The 21,853-nt window shown below is 44.4% G+C and overlaps 1 protein-coding gene across 8 annotated transcripts in view; it reads right to left on the bottom strand.

Moving 5' to 3' along the window:
- Positions 1-21,640, bottom strand: part of RALGPS2 (Ral GEF with PH domain and SH3 binding motif 2) — a 115,871-nt gene extending 94,231 nt beyond the window's left edge. For 6 of the 8 annotated variants that reach the window (XM_077276340.1, XM_077276339.1, XM_077276343.1 and 3 more), the window contains exon 1: positions 21,395-21,519. The gene's annotated coding sequence lies outside the window, so the exon portion shown is untranslated. Of the gene's footprint in view, positions 1-21,394 lie in introns of all 8 variants that reach the window. The other 2 variants (XM_077276337.1, XM_077276342.1) reach the window with 2 other exon arrangements.
- Between the last annotated feature and the right edge of the window lie 213 nt (positions 21,641-21,853).

The raw sequence follows: 21,853 nt of genomic DNA, 5'->3' as shown, positions 1-21,853 counted from the left end.
AGTGCCACAAGAGGAAACGTTAACCTTTAGGTCTTTAATACAGCCAAACCAGACCACCTGCTGTGCACCGAGGAGGGGCAACACATTGAACAAGTGTTAGCACACATTTATATGTAATGAATAAAATTGTAGGCACAAGGAGGTACAGTATGATCCTTGTACGCATGTTTGGCATTCGCATGACAAAGACCCCGGATACATTATTACTTTTATTGGGACCATGCATAGCACTGCATCACAACACAGCCAAATAGACAGATTCCTTAGCATTGCTTGCTCCATCCAGTGACATATATGGGTCCAAGTTTGTGGACCAAAATCAGCAGAGCGGGGGGGGGGGCGGGGGTAGATCAATCTGTAGAGTTTAGCACATAAACAGTGTACAATACAGCCAAGGATGTAAGAATTAATGGCCACTTACTGTTCATCACCTATACACAGTGATCACTTACTGATCATCACCTATACACAGTGATCACTTACTGATCACCACCTACACACAGTGATCACTTACTGATCATCACCTATACACAGTAATCACTTACTGATCATCACCTATACACAGTGATCACTTACTGATCACCACCTATACACAGTGATCACTTACTGATCATCACCTATACACAGTGATCACTTACTGATCATCACCTATACACAGTGATCACCTATACACAGTGATCACTTACTGAACACCACCTATACACAGTGATCACTTACTGATCATCACCTATACACAGTGATCACTTACTGATCATCACCTATACAGTGATCACTTACTGATCATCACCTATACACAGTGATCACTTACTGATCATCACCTATACACAGTGATCACTTACTGATCATCACCTATACACAGTGATCACTTACTGATCATCACCTATACACAGTGATCACTTACTGATCATCACCTATACACAGTGATCACTTACTGATCATCACCTATACACAGTGATCACCTATACACAGTGATCACTTACTGAACACCACCTATACACAGTGATCACTTACTGATCATCACCTATACACAGTGATCACCTATACACAGTGATCACTTACTGAACACCACCTATACACAGTGATCACTTACTGATCATCACCTATACACAGTGATCACTTACTGATCATCACCTATACACAGTGATCACTTACTGATCATCACCTATACACAGTGATCACTTACTGATCATCACCTATACACAGTGATCACTTCGTGATCACCACCTATACACAGTGATCACTTCGTGATCATCACCTATACACAGTGATCACTTCGTGATCATCACCTATACACAGTGATCACTTCGTGATCATCACCTATACACAGTGATCACTTCGTGATCATCACCTATACACAGTGATCACTTCGTGATCATCACCTATACACAGTGATCACTTCGTGATCATCACCTATACACAGTGATCACTTCGTGATCATCACCTATACACAGTGATCACTTCGTGATCACCACCTATACACAGTGATCACTTACTGATCATCACCTATACACAGTAATCACTTACTGATCATCACCTATACACAGTGATCACTTACTGATCATCACCTATACACAGTGATCACCTATACACAGTGATCACTTACCGAACACCACCTATACACAGTGATCACTTACTGATCATCACCTATACACAGTGATCACTTACTGATCATCACCATACACAGTGATCACTTACTGATCACCACCTATACACAGTGATCACTTACTGATCATCACCTATACACAGTGATCACTTACTGATCACCACCTATACACAGTGATCACTTACTGATCAGTGGAAACAGGACATTTTTATCCCAGTTACAAAATAAAGCAGCAGATAAGATGCCCATTTATTCATTGTTTATAAACCTGCCGGAAAAAGCCACGCGCAGCGCTTGACAGGCCCCCAAAAAACAGTGGCTGAGCATGTGAAAGTTGAGGATGCAAGTCCCCTGTTCTGCCGATCGGTGCAGATCCCCAGCAGTCAGAAATGACAAGCGGCAGATATAAATCTGCAATGAAAAAATAAGCAATGTGAGCATGAGACTTCAGGATTCTTATTGACTTGGCTGGAACCGGAGACCCTTCAATTTTTGTGATAAACCTGCAGTGATATAAAAAAAGCAGCAAGAAACAACATGTGCACACAGCCCTGGCAAAATGTGACGATTCTGCTGCAGTAGTGCCATGGGATTGGGACACATTCCATAATCCACAAGAAAAGGGTTTTTTTAGGGTAGATTTGTCAGGGGTGCAAAGTTATAGCCCATGTGAAGGATAGAGTGGGATAATGGCATTTACGTGGCATGGAGAGCCTGGGTAAAGCCAAACTAAAGCTGCAGCGTTCCTGGCCGCGATATAACTTCGTTACAGAACGACACTGCAGACACACCCGAAAATTGTAATACTCTCGTGAGAAATCCCTTGGTGACCCATCAGTGCAGGGTTCAGCCCCGGGCCGGTTGAGCGAGTTTATTCACTGCTCCAGCAGCAAAAAGGAGGAGGCAGAAAGAGGAGACAAAGGAGCCATAGAGATGGATTTAAGGGATTGTCAAAATATTGGGATTTAGCCCTGATACACCCGGCTCTTTCTGGGATCTCCTACGAGCACAGACATGACAGAAGGGAGTATTACACATCCTCCTTAAGTCACATAAAGCATTTAAATACCGAAAGACGGTAACCTGATCGATTATTCCACAGCCGTGTGCACAGCACCAGCAAGAAAGTTTTCTATTGGAGTTTTCTATGCAATTAGTGATATTCTTTACCTATATTTAATCTCACCATATACATCCTGGACCTAGCAGCCATACAATCTAATGCCCAAGCACTGAGCATTCTGTCCATACAGTTTTATATGTGGCTCAAATACAACGTACCTCAAGGCCTGTAGACTAAAAGTAGTAAAAATATATAAAAAAAGTTTCAATTGATCATTACAAATAATAAGGCAAAAAAAAAAAAAAGGAGACATATGTCATATATGGGGGTTTTAAACAATGCATGATTCTTAACCCCTTCCTGCACAGCACAGAGGTGGCACAACCTAGAAGCTTATCCTGCGCCATCAGCAGTGGAAGAGAGGTAAGAGATAAGAGCGCCCATCACGGCCGTTCATCCCTTAGAAGCCGGAATCTAATAGGTATGATGGAGGGCAGGAACTGAACACATCATTGTCAGGACATCAGCTAGCCCGCGACATGATCAGGGGTCAGACCTAAGGATCCATTTATGCCTATAGTTGTCTTGTTTCCTGATCAGCGGTCATATAACAGCAGATCGCACTTCAGATGTGCACTGAATGATCTATAATCCACCAATAAGGGGGCACAGGCTGCCACAGTCCTCAGCATCACAGGTCCTGAAGGTGATCCACGGCTGAGAACGATGATCTGTTGTGCTGCACAAAAGATCGTTTCACCTGACGGTCAAGAGTTTTGCTCCTTTGTCAGGTGATCAATAGTCTGCTTAAACTGTATGATCACCATATCGTGTAAATGCAACTTAAAGAGGTTATCCACTACCTGAACACCTCCCTTTTAACTAAAGTAATCACCCTTGTAAAAGAAAAAAAACAAAACAACATATACTGAGCTCCCTTACCAGCACTGTTCCAGTGATATTGGCGCCAGGGCAAGACATTGTTAGGTCACATGAATCCAGCGGCCAATCAAAAGCCACTATTGGATCATGAAGATACCATGTAAGCCCATGAAAGGCCGTCAGCTAACATCACTGGAGCGGTGCAGATATGGCAGGTGAGCAGGATCACGTTACTTAAGTGATGTCCAAGTAGTGAATAATCCCTTTAAGAATCAGCTGCACATCAAGAGAATGCTGACAGGTTCGATGCCTGATACACTGCACTACATAGGTAGTGCAAGGGATCCAGAGATCGATGGTCAAGTGTTGTGGAATTATATAAAGTTTGGTATAAGATCATGGTGCAAAAATGTAACTATACAACTCACATTTTATATATATCGGTTGGGGGCCGTGATGGGTCCTCCACAGACCCCCCTGATGCAGGGAATGTGAAAGCTTCAGAGCATAAACCAGTGAAAACCAGCAGGCCCCCGTCAGAACAAACATGCTATGCAGGGTAGTGACGGAAGAGCAATCAGAATAGAAGTGTGGGACATTACCATGAGAAATGGAGTTTGCAAAAAAGAAGAAGAGCAACACTGATTTCTGCAAAGACAAGAACCTTGGAAAGATGCATTTCCAAATAAAATAATCACTTTTTTCTAAAATATTTCAGTTTAACAATATGCATGCATGCTAGCGGGAAAACCCCTTTAAATGTTTTTGTTTTTTTGTTTTTTAATTTGCCTGGTTCGGACTACCCCCTATTTTCATTAAGGGTCCACCGTTACTCAGGACGATCATCTGCGTATCTGAGTCTTGAGGACCAGGCATACCCCTGTGCATTAAGTATACACGGAGGTGGTTTGTTCTCCCTGTGTTTGCTGGGTTTCCTCCCACACTCCAAAGACACACAGATAGGGAATCTAGATTGTGAGCCCCAATGGGGACAGTGACGATAATGCAGACAACCCCTGTAACATTTATGCCAAAAAAGAAGCACTTTATGCAGCCAGAAACTAAAGCACGAGATTAATATGAATTGACCTTCACATGGGAGTGACCCAAAAGTTCAATTTCCCAAGAGACAGCGGATTGTCATATTAGTACAGCTGCGTCGGTGGTTAAGAGGGGCTGCAGGAAGCGGCCCTCCACCGAGGATCACACAGCGGAGCAGATGCCGCTATCACTCCGTCCCCAGGAATAACAGCCCAGGATCGCACACCAGGAGGTGCAGGCACAACATCTCTCCGGGATCATCCATACAATGGCCACAATGTAACAGCTCCGACTACTGCAGGTGCGATAAGTGATCGCTGCCCCCACATAACCACTACTGGAAAATAATCTGAGCAGCGCAGGATAAACTCTGCTCAATCATCTCCCCGCGATCGATATCGGACATAATACAGCACCGCATCCCAGGGACTTGTCAATCACAATATTGTAAGAAGTGAAAACACGTCCAGATAGGATTTCATGAGTCCGGCGGGAGAATATACTGTTCTCAGGGTGTAATCCGATGGTTTACCCATAACCGGATATGTAAATGCCTCCAAAAACAGTAATAAAATAGTATCTGTGCATGTCGGGGTAAGCAGATTTTGGTTTCCCCTCTGAGAAAATACTTCAATATACGTTTTCGTTAAAAGGTTACCAAAACTTGTAACAGTTCTTGAGATATTAACTTTTTTTAATTTACAATGCGTTGCCTAGGAGACCGACCACCGCTGCGGTCTATCTTGTAAGCACTGCGCAGAAGTGGGCCAGGATTAGGAACTATGAGCCCACCAGTGATTGCAGTGAGTCAAAACAATGCTTCCAAGCTAAACAGAAAAAAAAAAAAAGCTTCCAAGCACTGCGCATGTCTAGCAGAAGTGGTCGGTCTCCGAGGCAATGACTTGTAAACAATAATGAAAACAAAAATGTTAACATGTCAAGAACGGCAGCAAGCGTCAATAAGAAGTAGTACTTCCATTGTTAAATCGATGTTTGCTTAATTGGAATCGGACACCAAAAAACGACTGTTCAAACCAAGCACAGGTCTCGGTGCACTCTTGACTGAGCAAACAGTGCACCTCTCCACCACTGCTTTCCATCTATATCCACTCCTCTTCCTTTATGGGCAGCTGTGGCTTTATAGAAGTGGGGATAGATGGAAAACTATTAGCTGGGCAGGTGCACTGGACTCCTCGGCCACGCCAGGGCCTGTGCTTGGTTTGAACAGTCATTTTGTGCTGCTTTTAATCTGCATTACAAGTAAGGATGCACTGGCTACATCGCTCTCATGACACCTCCTGTCTTTGTTTGACAAGTTGGCGAAAATGGCCTTTGTCCAAGTAAGAGCCAGGAATCGATGTATTCACGAGGCAGGACATCAGGTTACTTCCGATAAAGGCACAGAACACCTAGTGCGGCGTTCCTGCACCCAGTGAGTGAATACAGCCGATCATCTGGGAAGCAAAAGTGAATAGGTGGATTCTTTTCTTTAATTTATTGGAACAATTGGTGTCAGGAGCGATATCCTGCCAACGCTCGCTCACCGCACGCTATATTCCGCTCATTCATCCCCGCGGATGACTAATGTGGCCACACACTTTATCGCAGATAAGAGATCCTCAAAGTCCTTTACAAAGAGGCAGCGGCACACCCATTTCCTATAGATCCTAACTGGAGCTACCACTCCACTTGGTCATTTCATTTTTCTATTATTATAAGAAACACAAATATATTTATATTTTTGGCACTTTTGAGCCCATACATCAAAGTCAGAAGGAAGCAAGTTATTCTTGATACATTTCAACATAAATCCATTACAAAAAATAAGTAATTACAAAATGAAGATCCAGACATAATTTTGCTCATACTGGTCAGACTGGCTACTTTTTCCAGTCCTGGCTGGAGAGACACAGGAGCTTTTATACGCAAGTAACGGACAGCGCTCGCCCATTTCCTCTCCCGCGCTCCATACTAGCACCTATGTTCTCACACCCGGGCTCGTCCCGTACCAAAAACACAAAACTACAGTAAGTGTCTTCAGTGGTGTGTTTATCCCATGCACAAATAGGAACAGCTTCTAGGCAAAAATAAACAAAACATATGTTTGTTTGTGCGTGTACAGACTTAGCGCAAATATTTTGTACATTTCAGTCTAATACAGACACCCAAATGTAAAACAGATGATTATTTTTTAATTAAAATGAACTTTAAGAAAAAAATAATAAGAGAAAATATTAAATCATTTACACCCATTTTCCAGAATAATAATAATAATCTTTATATAGCGCCAACATATTCTGCAGCGCTTTACAGTTACAATGGAAAAGTTGTAACTTTTGGTGCACAGCTTGCTGCACATCTGCCATAATGGGAATTTAGAAATGTTACATTTATGAATATTTGCCATTTCTTACCAAACTACAGCCTCAGTTTACAATTGTATTGCCAATTATGTACTTCGGTTCATTACCGGTATGTGAAATGCCGCTCTCTGTAAATTTCCCCCAATACTTGTACTGATTTGTAAATATTTGGAATAAAACTTGCAATTTATGGATACAGAGATACGGTCAGTAGCAGGTTAGTAGTCCATTCATTTTCTAGCTTCCCTTTCCCGGCTAAATGTCCCGTCACCTGCCATGGTCTTCATCAGTCGGCATCCCGTGGTAATACAGTTTACCAGAAACTAAAACCCCAAACTATTTTGGCTGAGGACTGAAATGGAAATATGAGTAATTGAAGACATCCCTGGCATGTCTCCGCAATAATTAGCAAACTTTGGTGACTAATTGGTGTCAGATGGGCAGGGCAAATCACAGCAATACTCACTCAGTTTCAGTTTGGGTAAACAGCAAGTTACTACATGAGCCACCATGACAGACAGGATTAATCAGCCGCGCCCCGGACAGTCCCGCGCCATCGCCCCGGACAGTCCCGCGCCATCGCCCCGGACAGTCCCGCGCCATCGCCCCGGACAGTCCCGCGCCATCGCCCCGGACAGTCCCGCGCCATCGCCCCGGACAGTCCCGCACCATCACCCACAAGCAAACATATGACAAGAGACCATACTATTGGCCTGATCTGAAAGGTATCCATGTCTAAAAGTTTATGTTTTACTTTAGTCGTCCAGTAGTTTTTACATAGAACAAAAACTGCAAGTTGGATACAATTGTCGAAGGGCGTTGGAACCTTTTTTTTTTAATACATTTTTGGTACGTGCTTCTGTTTTTATCATCAGTGCAACAAAAATAAGTTTCCAAGCTTTTCCTACCCATTAAACCATATAAACGTGACAGCACTCTGATGGCATCCATGTGCAGTCCGTTTTTTTTTTCACGGAGCCATTGATTTCAAATGTGCGATTTTGATTTGCAAATTAGATTATTATTTGGACATAATGGCTGTGTTCTTCCCATGCAACACGGACGTCTACATGAATCCTGACGCATAGTTGCCAAAAGTCCATGATTTATAAAACATGAAATGGAAATTTGGGGGAAATAATTCTTGAAAATTTGTGTTTGTCCCAACCCAAAAAGTGTTGTCATTTATGGAAATCCTGCCCAAAAGTCGCTTTTTTAGCAATACGAGGACATGATTTAAACAATGGTGCAGTTGTTATTAAGTATAAAGTGGCAACTTAGAAAACGGATCAAAACATATAGAAAACTATTGTACATTAGTATTTTAGATCAGTCCAGGGGAAAAACAAAAAACAAATACAGTTAAAGGTAATAAACCAAAAATACACAGTACAAAAACATCCAAAGTAAAATATGCAAACAGTCCTGCAAATATTGTACAAAAGCTTTCAGATTCTAAACAGAAGCCTTGTGCCTACTATGGTTTGCAGATGTACCACAACTTCCAGAATGCCCTGGAACAGCATGGATTGATTAACTACACAATAAAAGCAGACACTGGAAGGATTATCATTTTTCCACGAAATAACGTGAAGAAATATTTGCATCTGCTGACCGTCAGCTCAGGATGCGCACGCAGACCAAACAATGTGCGCATTATGCCAGCGCCGGCTCCCGATAAGCCGGATCCATCACGAGATTCACTTACACTTCAGACTTGCAGCTTTCAGCTTTCCCTGGAGAAGAATATTAAATGCAGACATGTGAAGAAGACATTAGCGCGCCGCCTGAGAGCCGAGCACAACTCCGAAAAACACCATCACAAGACCAATGATGTCAAGTGTTTAGACACATATTAATATTTCTCATAAGAGGACGGCTGATACTCGAGGCTTCGGGAAACCGCCTCCTGGAGGGGACCTAGAAGATTGTGCAATTCATTTCATGGTGTTACTCAGATCTCCTCTTTTTAGTATCACCCCCCCCCCCCTCCCCTCTAATTTCCCCCTTTCAAGAAAGTTGTTTAGAACTTCAGGAAAGTGGACCCAAAAAATGCTAAAAAGTCCCTAAACTAACAAACTGAGCAAGTAATCACCCTCCCCGGGTCCAGCGCAGACTCCTTTGGCGTTTTGGCTGCAGTGGTGACGACAGGTTGACAGCGCGCATCACCGCTGCAGCCAATCACTGATCTCAGCGGAGGTGCCGAGGTATCGCCAAAACCACTAGGAAGGGCGAGAACCTGCACTTTTTAATATTTCAGGTGCACTGTCCTGGGAGATGAAAATTCATACAAGTTTGTTTTGGAAATTAAAACATTTATCGTAAACAATAGACATTTACCGAAAATAATAGAGGTATATTATAGTGAACAATCGTATAACGCTTAATCAACTTATTCACAAAGCTAGTAACTTGGGACAAGAGTATTTGGGGGGATTAATTAGCAAAACGTATATGACGGACGCCGCCAGGTGCATGACGGATAACATTAGCCCCTAAATGATTTATTGATGTTACCGACATACTTTGGGTTACAAAAAGACTGGGGATTGAGCTTTAGGGAAAGCAGTCGTTTACTTGGATCACATGTGGGTTCCATTGAGGTTTTTGCCCTTTGACGTGATGATTATATATGTACATAACGTATTACATGTGCAGTGTGAAGCTGCTGACCTGATATTTAGGAGGAAGACAATAACTACAGATGACTCCTGCAGCTGTATCCTCAGAAAACTGCAACAAGCCCCAAAGGAGACTTGAAGGCATTCTTCTAAGGAGATGAAATAAGTGTATTAACACCCATAAAAACCAGGTCAAGCAGCCTAGTAGGTAAGTGATGTTAATACAGCAGCTCTCATGTTGACACAGTTAATAGCACAGAACATGTGTCCGGATCATTGGACAGGTCACCTCCTCTGCAAGTAAAACAACAACTGTGCGCAGACATAACATGCCATATAACTGAAGTCACGGATGATATCTTGCAGTGAGAATCTTATTTTAACTGCCTGGCAGTGTAATTTACATACTGATACTTCTAGGTATTGTTGTTCTATAAAAAAAAATAAAATAAATTAATTAAAAAAAAAAAAAAAAAAGATTCCTACAAAGTGAAACACTGCAAAAAAACACTCATGCGTTTACGTTGGAAATAAGGAATATGAGATTTTAAAGAGAACCTGTTGACAATTTTTGTAATGTACAGAAAAAACATAGCTGGAATGGCGCTGTAATACCGATTACAGTGATCCATATGGTAAAGAAATCTGCTTTGTGGTTCTTCTTTAGGCTATGTGCACACGTTGCGGAATGGGGTGCAGAATTTTCTGCACAAAATCCGCATTTCCTGGTAGAATCCGCAGGTGCAGATTTGCCACGGCTTTTATGCGGAATTGATGCAGACTTTCTGCGGTTTTTACCACTGCGGATTTCTATAATGGAAGGGTGCAGAAATGCTGCAGATCCGCACAAAAGAAGTGGCATGCACTTCTTTTAAATCCGCAGCGTTTCTGTGCAGATTGTTCCGCTCAGCTTTTTTTTTTTTCACATTGATTTTCATTGTACTGTAAATCACAGTGCGGATCTGCAGCGTTTCTGCGCGGAAAAATCCACTGCGGATCTGTACTAAATCCGCATCACGTGCACACAGCCTTAATCAACATTTGAAGTTTTCAGTGCACAGGGGCCGAACTGTGCACTGGGACTTCTCGCTGCGTGTGGTGCCCCAAGCCCCTCTCAGCCTGCCTCCAGTCAGTTGTCCCCTGATCCCCTCAATCTACCTCCAGTCAGTGGTGCCCTTGCCCCTCTCAGCCTGCCTCCGGTCAGTGGTGCCCTTGCCCCTCTCAGCCTGCCTCCGGTCAGTGGTGCCCTTGCCCCTCTCAGCCTGCCTCCGGTCAGTGGTGCCCTTGCCCCTCTCAGCCTGCCTCCGGTCAGTGGTGCCCTTGCCCCTCTCAGCCTGCCTCCGGTCAGTGGTGCCCTTGCCCCTCTCAGCCTGCCTCCGGTCAGTGGTGCCCTTGCCCCTCTCAGCTTGCCTCCGGTCAGTGGTGCCCTTGCCCCTCTCAGCCTGCCTCCGGTCAGTGGTGCCCTTGCCCCTCTCAGCCTGCCTCCGGTCAGTGGTGCCCTTGCCCCTCTCAGCCTGCCTCCGGTCAGTGGTGCCCTTGCCCCTCTCAGCCTGCCTCCGGTCAGTGGTGCCCTTGCCCCTCTCAGCCTGCCTCCGGTCAGTGGTGCCCTTGCCCCTCTCAGCCTGCCTCCGGTCAGTGGTGCCCTTGCCCCTCTCAGCCTGCCTCCGGTCAGTGGTGCCCTTGCCCCTCTCAGCCTGCCACCGGTCAGTGGTGCCCTTGCCCCTCTCAGCCTGCCTCCGGTCAGTGGTGCCCCGGCCACTCTCAGCCTGAGATTTTAAACAGAGGAAACAGACGGAGGGGCCGGAGAATCACAGACAGGGAGGGGAAGACCTAGTGCACAGTCCGGACCCTGCGCACTGAAATCTAACTAGCAGAAAACTTCAAATGTTGATTAAAGATGAACGTCAAAGCGGAGTTCTTCACCAAAGGCATCAATGTAATCAATATTACAGCCATGTCTGTACTTTACATTACAAGATCGTGCTGACAGGTTCTCTCTATGAAATCTCTGTAAAATACCCACAGCGTAAGTTCACCAGCACTGCAGATTCATCCCCATACCAAATAAAGACCTATCCTTTAAGATTCAGAGTATTTAGGGGCAAATGTTTCAGCATCTCAAAATTAACTTATGATATTTAAAAGGATCATCATATCACCACCAAATTTTTTATCTAATCAGATTGGGCATCTTAAATGGATTTTTTTTCTTCTTTTTCCTTAGTTCATGACATACCAATATGTGCACATGACCGCTGCAGCCAATCACCAACATTAGTGTGCACGAGACCGCTGAAGTCCAGGTAGTCACTTATAGGGCATCATCACTTTAGGTATATGAGATTGGAGAGACCACCAAAGAAAATTACTAGGCAGGCAATGATTTTTTTTTTTCTTTATTTTAACACACCTTTTCTTATCAGATTTTTTTTTCTTTTTACATTTTCAAAGCCCTACTAATTTTTTGATTCTTAAGTTAAATGAAACCAGCCCCCTTCTCACGCAACAATGATGTTGTGTCGACAGAGGAAACTAGTGTAGTAAGCCCGAGCCGGAAATGTAGATACTGAGACCCGGTACCGGGCGAGAAACCGGGACATCAATGGCGCTTTGCTAATACAAGTATATTAGCGAGTCAAATACAATTTGGGCAATCTCTTTAAATAGACAACCTGGTTATAAGAAAGTGCGAAGCTGGTAACGACAAGTCTATCTACAAGTAGGTTGTTGACCGTTTCTCATAGCAACTGGCAAATCTGTATCTGTCATTAGCAACTTAAAGTTGTAGAAAAAGTTTCATAACTTCCTATATAAACTTCGCTCTAGTTATCAGTGAATGAACAGACTTTCATAACTTCCCTTTAGGACAGTAGCTGAAACGCTGCCGCCAGCGCAAGACGTAAAGCGGATCCATCGATAAGATTTCATGTTAGAAACGGCAGCCGTTATTAACTGGAACTCTTAGACCAGAAGAGGCTGGTGTATTTACTTAGGAACTCTCAGAATGGCTGTTTAATCATTTCCTGCTTGGTATTAGTATTGGCATTTTAGACGAAAGGCTAAAGTTGTATACTCCTCTTAATGAGGATTACGCAGCCGCTCTCACATTGATTTTCAAAGTAATTACACCAGCATCATCAGACAACAGAACCATTTTGAATATAGTTAGGATTATAAAACCAGGTGACATTTTTTATTTTTGAGCGCCTGTCGGCAGTGCAGTCATCGACGCCAGTTTCAAATAAGTATATTACGGGCACAAAAGTATGGCCGAGTGTCCGGGAAAGACTGCAGATCATGGAACTATGAGGTCAGTAAACTTGTGATCGAGTCAGGGCACTTGAATTTTTTTTGTTGTGGGACAGATATGTAGCGGGTTTTATGCCACAGATTAATGCTCAAAGTAATAAATCTGCTGCATCAGATGATACTTTCAGAGCGGTCTATGTGGACGTGTCAATATAAAGAAGACATCAGAGGGCAAATATACAATATGCTGCCGAATTCATTTGTTAGCAAAACTGCCAAAGATAAATCTTAGTTTGTCATGAGAACAGGCAGTCTCCATCCAGCGCATGATTCACAGAAGGGGTAGAGATCCGTCATGGGAACCGCAGCTGCCAAAAACGATCCCCGGCCTTGGGACGGCCACTTATCTTTCAACTTTTCCCGACTTCTATAAACAAAGCCGGGCAGCTTCAGAGCCGAACACACGTCCTGAGAATCTGGGAAACGTACAGCCAACACTTGTCCTGGCGTGCGGCCACCAAACTACTAAAGCATCGCTCCCGACATAGTGTTCTGATGGAAGTCAACTATTCAGAAGTGTCAAAGCGCTACTGCACCCCAATAACGGGGGTCACCCACATCAGATGGGGGCAATTACCCTCAGACATCCATTTCGGAGGTGTACAGGGTGGAGGAGCTTTGTGATCACATCTGCTACCTCGATGTTGGGAGACACAAATCTAATCCTTTTACCTCCTCAATTGCACACCATTGATGCCACCCTCAACAGCACTGTCGGGTGCCAATGGTTAGTCATAACAGGCAGGTACTTAAAAAAAAAATATATATAAAAATAATAAAAGACCTTCAGGTCTTCATTAGGCCTTGCTGGACGCAAGACACAACATTGAGGATAAAAAATAAACATAAAAAAAAAACAAGTTAAAAAAAAAATATTATAATTTAATATTTCTGCTACCATAAAAACCCACATCATCATACTGCAAAATATAGGAATAGAAAGAGTAAAATATGATAAAAAAGACCCCAAAATAAACAAAGGAGGGGCGTCTACCAGCAAAGGTTGTACATATAGTAGAAAAAAAAAAAAAAGTCAGTTGACAATGTGGCACATCGGGATGGACCCAACATCATGTCTCTGTACTCTGCCTTCCAGGGTTGGCACAAGCCTGTCCCCAGGGGATTATTACACTGGGAAGAAAGAGGAACACAGAAAAGTGACAAGTTGTTAAATCACAAATGTAAAGTAACTTCTGAAATAAGTTCTGCTCCCCATTATCCCTGGTGTATGCTGTAAGAGTCTATGTTCTCCCCGTGTTTGCGTGGGATTCTCCGCTTTCCTCCCACACTCCACGGACATACTGATAGGGAATGTAGATTGTGAGCCCCAATGGGCACAGTGATGGCAATATCTGAAGGGCTGAGCATAATAAAGTAACTTTAAACTAAGTTCTGCCATCCCTGGTGTGTGCGATATCAGCACGGCTCGCGGCTCCCAGCATCAGGAGTTTAGGTGTGTGACCATCAGATGACCCGACTATGTAATCTCCGGTAGGCCTCCTAGCCTCCAGCATCTCTTCTAGTTGTGGCGCCCTGAGGCTCGGCAATAGCAAGACGAACTGAGAGGGTAAAACTAAAGACGGGAATGACAGCTGTCATAATGTAACAGCCACTTATAAACATCACACACGTGTGATCACAATCAGAGGCCAAATATTTCACATTTCCACAACACGGGAGTTTATTGAAAAATGTTGACACGAGTGGGTAAAAGTCTCATTTAGCGGGTACACACGGCCCTATATTAACCAAGCACTTTAGCACCTCCGTATGTGCCCAGCTTATAAAGCAATGTGGTAAAAAGAACAAAAAGACTTTTTTTTTTTTTTTTTTACACGTCAGTGCTAAATAAGTGAATGGGATTAACGGCTCTCACTGATCAAGATTGATGAAACTAGAGGACCATCAAATGTGTATGGGGGTGCTCCCAAATATCCACCAACAGGCGAGTATCAGGCAGCTTAAAGGGAGTACCCAGTGAAAACAAATGATCACCTATCCATAAGATTGGTGGGGGTCCGACCGCTGGGATATTGGATTGGTAGAGTGAGGATAAAATTACTCAATGGGGCATGGTTACCCCTATTACAATGGAGAAGCAGAGCACATACCTGGCTACCTGGCATTCTCCTTGGGGCTGCAGGAAAAAGCTGGATGCATAGCCCGGTAGCCAAATAGGGAGTGGTGGACGAGCAAACCCACTGCTGCTCCAATCTAACGATTATAAAGGAGCCTTGCTCTGCCGATATGTACGGATGCATAATCCTTTTCTTCCACAGATCCCATTAAATACACAAGCGGATGCTGATGTGTATGGGGGAGTCAGGAGAGATGGTATTGCCAGGCGCAGCTGATAGCAAACGTACAGAGCTGCACCAGGTAGACAATAGAGAGGAGGCGATACCAGCTACGCCTGGAGCTGACGGCACGGATGATGGGAGTTCGCTCATTAAAGGGGTTTTCTCAAGCTATTAAATGGATAAAGTTGCAAAGTGCTTGTAAACATAAGCAAGACTACAATATACTTGTTAATATTAATGTTCATGGCTGGTAACTGGCCGCCACTGCTTTATCAGTGCTGCTCTGGCCACCAGTGGATGGATCAAACATGCATTAAAAAAAAAATATATATATATAAAAAACAGGAAATAATTAAGTATTAAAAAAATGCAGGAAAAAAAAAGCAATAATCAATGCAGATTAGTATTGTGCATTTCAGTGCAGTCAAAAGTAGAAAAAAAAAATGCTTTATTTACCTGAAATGTGAGCATGGCCTCAAAGAAAATTTCCAAGCTACCAAAAATGTCTAGACTATTGGATGCCAGATTAAGGGTATGTGCCCACGTTGCAGATTCAAGTGCGGATTGTTCTGCAGCGTTTTTTAAAAATCCGCAGGTAAACCTCACTGCGTTTTTACCGTGGATTTCCTGCGTTTTTTTGCATGGATTTCACCTGTGTTTTGACACCTGCGGATTCCTATTGAGGAGCAGGTGTAAAACGCTGCAGAATCCGAACAAAGAATAGACATGCTGCGGAAAATAATCCCAAGCGTTTCCGCGCGGTATTTTCCGCACCATGGGCACTGCGGATTTGGTTTTCCACTGGATTACATGGTACTGTAAACCACATGGAAAACTGCTGCGGATCCGCAGCCAAATCCGCAACGTGTGCACAAAGCCTAAAAGGAATTTTACTGACTGATTGTCAAAAACGATAACTCTAATGAGAGGATCCTAACAAATAAAAGGTCTAGGAATACCTGACATTCCTACAACCGGCAAGGTACAACCTGGTGATTGAGCCGCACGTGATAAATTAAGGTTATAAAGGGAAACGTATCTGAAAGCTGAGAATTCTGCACCGGGGCCGCGGCACAACGCTGCCAGGATTAAAGATAATGCCGCCTAAGCCCACCGTCTATCTACCAGCATTAATCTAAGGGTCCCCGATGACTTAAGACCATCTGTGCCCTTACTATCTGGTCAGGGTAAGCAGACACCAGACAGACATCTGTGAGGACAGAAGGCTTCCCCCCACCCCAACTAATGTCCCTGACAAATGGTGACCTGTCAATGCGACTAAATGGAGAAAAACGCCTGGGAACAGGTGCTTCCTCCTGAAAACCAGGTCCCTGCTGCTAAATAGATACGCCTGCATTTTATACAATGCACAGCAAGACGGAGACGACAATTCATTAATTAATAGGCATAACGCCGCATAAAGGATGAAAAAAAAAAAAAAAGAGAAAGAGCATAAGGACAAAGGAGATAAAGTGGCAACTTGGTGCAAGAAAAAAAGGGTCAGCGCTCACCGAGATAAGAAAAAGAGAGCGCTATCAACTGCACACAGCGCACGTGACGAGACCACAGGACGGTCGGAAGTAGATGGCGAGGAGCACATACCACTTATAAAGCACTGGAATATCGGACGCCAGCAGATAATATAGACTATATTCCCCTTGTGGGTTGCAAGATCCGCACTGGACCATATGCAATTATCTAATAATACATAATAATAATAATGCCAACTAGTCATCGGGACAAGTGCTGAGCGCCGCAAGACACATGATGACCATAAAGTGCCTTAAATACCCCCAACACCAAGAATCAGTCACCTGGAAGCTTTTTCCACAGCAAAACACTCAATTCTATCCACTTTAGGCCAAATTCTCACATCCGGGCCAGCAGTAAAGAAGCTGCTTATAAAAAGCAGGTTTTGTTGCATTTTTGCTGCCTTTTTATCACGTATATTTGTCTCTTGTGCACGCTGATAAAGTTCAGTGCTCCCCGAAAAAAAAACATGAAGCGACTTTCTGAGGTTTCTGCACCAAAACCTGAGTTTTTTGCACCTACTCATTGCTTTATGTGGGTGAAAAAAAAGAGCTGAAAAAAGTGACATGCTGCAGTTTTAAAAAACGCAGCAGTTTTCCAATTCAGTCAGAAAAAAATAAAAATAAAAAATAAGTGTGCATGAGATTTCTGAAATCTCATAGCTTTTGATGGTACTGTAAAACGCAGCTTAAAATTGGCATAAAAAAAATGCATCAAAAATGCAACATACCCTAAGGACATACCGAAGCTCTCCGAACTGCAACGCCTGTCAATTTGAATGGTGTGGATGAGATTTCGGAAAATTTAGATAAAATGTGAATTAAAAATAATAAAAAATCCACTGTGTATAAATCCTAGGTGCAGATGTCTTACAGCACAAGATACCAGATCAGTTTTGCAGATCACAAGTGTGGTAGTCATCACCCCGGTCATGTATAATATAGAGTGATGTCGGCTGCCATCCAAAAACTGCACACACTACTGAGCATACATGGGTGCGCCCCGGGAGCTCCCAAAATCTATGACCTCTGCCATTTATATCTGTTCCAAAACACACATGAAAAACACATCAATCATAAATATAAGACCATTCACACAACCCGACCAGGCTGGAAAGTAATCACAGGACAAGTCAGAAAACAGGAACACAATGGAGGCAAGTTTGGGAATGTGAACTATTAGGCTGGAAAGTTCTCTCTGAAACAAGTGCCCAGCTTCCAGCTGTCGCCCCATCACACACATGGGAGAAGCCCATCTGCATGTCTGTACATAGGATCTGTATACCCCCGTATAAGACACATACAGGGGACTGTTCCACACCCAGAATTCTCTATACGTAAACTGCCTTTATCGACATCAGTGCAAGTTATGTATTCGCTCTCTTAAAATTCATTGTTCTCGGTGGCAAATAAGACGTGCGCTGCCGAGAACAATGACAATCAATGCGCACAGAACAACCTATTACCGATCATTCTGGAAGAGCAGTCGGGCTTCAAAGCGAGCCATTAAGTGAGTGGCAAACCTGTAGACGAGCGGAGGTCGCCTAATGATAGCAGACCGTCCAATGTACATGCAGATATAGACTAGACAAGTGTAAAATAAGCCAGTGTCACAAGATGGTTGATAAGTCTAGCACACCTTTAAGGCTCGTTCACACGCTGCGTTTTTGCAGCATTTTTTTCCCCCATGCGATTCTCAGTGACAGTAAAGTGAAAGATTTCTGAAATCTCATGCGACTAATTTTTCTCCAATTTTTGCAGATAAGAACCTGCAAAGTGTTTGATTTAAAGCCGCATTCTGCACGTCAATTCTTTCAATGTTTTTGCAACGTTTTTCCCCATTAAAATTAATGTGGAAAAGACAAAAAAAACAAACATTTTATACAGTGCTTTCCTGCAGAAAAATCTACTGCACATACTCAACGTGCGCACATCCCCTTATACCATTTGTTAGTTGCTTTCTTTGCCCCAGTTATGAGTTTTTGGCACAGTTGAGGCCATGCCTTTCCTTTGCCCACATTCCGGTAAGTTGCAATTCTACAGCACATAGAAGTTACGCAGAACATGAAATGAAGCCAGATTTCGGGCACACGCAGCTTAGTAACTCAGCCCAGTTTCACTGGGGTTTAATTAATACACACACCCGACACGGGCCATTCAGGGAAACTTTCGCAAAGGTCGAGTCCACAAAGGACTGGCACATTGCAGATCTGACATGGCAGAAAATCCACAATGAAAGCCACACACAATACCGCACTGGAAAAACAGCACAAGTGATCAAATCCTGAACTTTCTATCATACAAACCTTCTAGGTCAAATCATGCAGAAAAGGAATATTACCATATCATGTTATTGACAAATAAAACAAGAAAAAAGAAAAACATTACAACGCTGTGGTCATGTGATCACTTCAGCAATGCAAACAATAAGCAGAATGAAGAAGATAAGTATGATAGGTCAGCTTTACACTGTCCCAAAATGTATCCCTTCCCCCTAAGGATACAGCTGGCTATCACATGGAAGTGAATGTCAATGACTATCACAGGGGCTTCTCTGGACTTCTTGGCCCCCAGCACTAGTCCGCCTCTCCCTCTGCCCAAAATGTCCGATAACAGAAAAATAGGTTAAAATTCAACTGCATAGTTTACAACTTGGCTGCACTTTTCCATGGGCTTCAGCACATCATGCAGTATGTATGAACACGTCGGGGGTCGCGCCATATACAGTGGGGTATGACAACATACTGCCAAGCGGGGCACCAGTAATAACAATTAGGTAGGGGGCTAATTGTTTCTGCGTAAGTTTAGTGGTCAAATTTGGAGGATTTCTCTTTTTTTTTTTACCCACAGACAAAAAAAAATTGTAGGAAAATAATTAGCCCCCTTTGCACTATTGAGGTGTTCTCTCCTAGGAATCAATAGGAGATGGATTCAGCGGATTCTGGTGCAAAATCCACATGAAAATTAGCTTTAAAAATCCCCTTTGAAAAAATAAATAAATAAATCGTGTGAACGTATAGATCTCGTTCTCCGAGATCAAGAACCAAACTCCACAGACAGATCAGCCAGAAACCTGGATACTTCACTACATACAGAATATTTACAGAACTTGTATCACTGAAGCCAAAGTGACGCTGAGAGGCCACGACGTAAAGACTGGGGGGGGGAGAGACGTAAAGACTGGGGGGGGGGGGAGAGACGTAAAGACTGGGGGGGGGGGGAGAGACGTAAAGACTGGGGGGGGGGGGGGGAGAGACGTAAAGACTGGGGGGGGACGTAAAGACTGGGGGGGGACGTAAAGACTGGGGGGGGACGTAAAGACTGGAGGGGGACGTAAAGACTGGAGGGGGACGTAAAGACTGGGGGGGGACGTAAAGACTGGGGGGGGGGGGGGGAGACGTAAAGACTGGGGGGGGGGAGACGTAAAGACTGGGGGGGGGGGGAGACGTAAACCACTGAACTTGTCATTGATTAGAAAAGTGTGGAGGAAGAGGGAGACTCTTTCTGCAGTGGAAATTCTGTGCACCTGTTGAGGGTTTCGGGGTTTTTTTGCTGATAAGCCGATTTGCTCTCAAGGTGGAAAACTGCAGTAGAAACTCAAAGAATGTACAATAAAATAAACAGTACAGGTAAAAAAAAAAAAAAAAAAAAAAACAACAACAAAAAAACCCTGAGAACATCCCTTTCCGAAAACTCCCTGACACTTATTTGCAGCCAGAAGCAAAAACACAAATGCCATATAATGTAGGAACAGCACAGACCGGTATAGGGCACGGCGGCTCCTGCACATAGGGGGCGCTATATACTCTACAAGTGGCGCTCTCTACACCGCTGCTCTCCAGCTCTGGACTTTCCAAAACTATAACTCCCAGCATCCCATTACAACCTTCCTGCAGTCCAGAGAGATCACCCCCAGCGTGTCCAGCAGCTTCCTTCTGTGCCGACACTACAACACCCAGCATACCCTCTCTACAGCGTTCCTGCTGTTAACACTACAACCCCCAGCATGCCATTACAACTATCCTTCTGCCCCAACACTACAACCCCCAGCATGCCATTACAGCTTTCCTGCAGTTCCAACACTACAACCCCCAGCATGCCCCCACAGGCTTCCTCCTGTTCTAACACTACAACCCCCAGCATGCCCCCACAGGCTTCCTCCTGTTCTAACACTACAACCCCCAGCATGCCCCCACAGGCTTCCTCCTGTTCTAACACTACAACCCCCAGCATGCCCCCACAGGCTTCCTCCTGTTCTAACACTACAACCCCCAGCATGCCCCACAGGTTTCCTTCTGTTCTAACACTACAACCCCCAGCATGCCCCCACAGGCTTCCTCCTGTTCTAACACTACAACCCCCAGCATGCCCCACAGGTTTCCTTCTGTTCTAACACTACAACCCCCAGCATGCCCGGACAGCTTGCCTCCCTTTGAGCATACAGGTAACATTATCAGACATGCTGGGAGTTGTAGTTCCGCGTCGGCTGTAGAGCCAGTGTCTGCCCCTGCACTAATCGCATACAGCTCCCAGGGCAGGAGTCAGGGCGTCCTGCTGAGACTTGTAGTTCCCCAGCTGGCAGGCAGCGTCCCGCTGAGCCCCGGCCCTCAGTGTCACACTGTAACCAGGCAGCAGCAGTGCGGCGGGAGCGGCTCCGGGTACCACACCATTCTCCCCGGTTACCTGCGCACATCCGCTCCGGCCTCCCCTCCCGGTGTGGGCGCCGCTCTCCGGAGCTCCGGGCCGTTGTTCTCCGTCCGTTTCTCTTCTCTCTCATTCAGACGCCGGCAGAGCGCCGTGCGCGCCCCCGCCTCTCCAGCCTTGTGTGGACCGAGGCTAAGAAGGGGCGGGGCCAACCGCAGATGGGCGTGGAATGGGCGGGGATACGTAACGTGCGCGCCCCCGACTAATACTGAACCACGGCTGTAGGGAGGAGTGAGGGGACGGGAAAGCTTTGTACAGAGGATGATACTCCGCCCGATAATTGGGCGTGGTTAGGACAGACCCGCCTTGGTGGGTGGAGTTACTAATTGTAATGGGGCGTGGTTTTAGTTTAAAAACACAGAGCGGCGCACGCGGGCCACAAAACACTTTTAACTCTTTACGTTCCACTGGGAAAGAAAAACTCGCAGAGCTGCGCCC

Source organism: Ranitomeya variabilis, chromosome 8 (genome assembly GCF_051348905.1).
Source record: "Ranitomeya variabilis isolate aRanVar5 chromosome 8, aRanVar5.hap1, whole genome shotgun sequence".
In the NCBI taxonomy this organism is placed as follows: Eukaryota; Metazoa; Chordata; class Amphibia; order Anura; family Dendrobatidae; genus Ranitomeya; species Ranitomeya variabilis.
The sequence above is the reverse complement of the archived record's forward strand: the minus strand, read 5'-3'. Positions and strand labels throughout refer to the sequence as shown.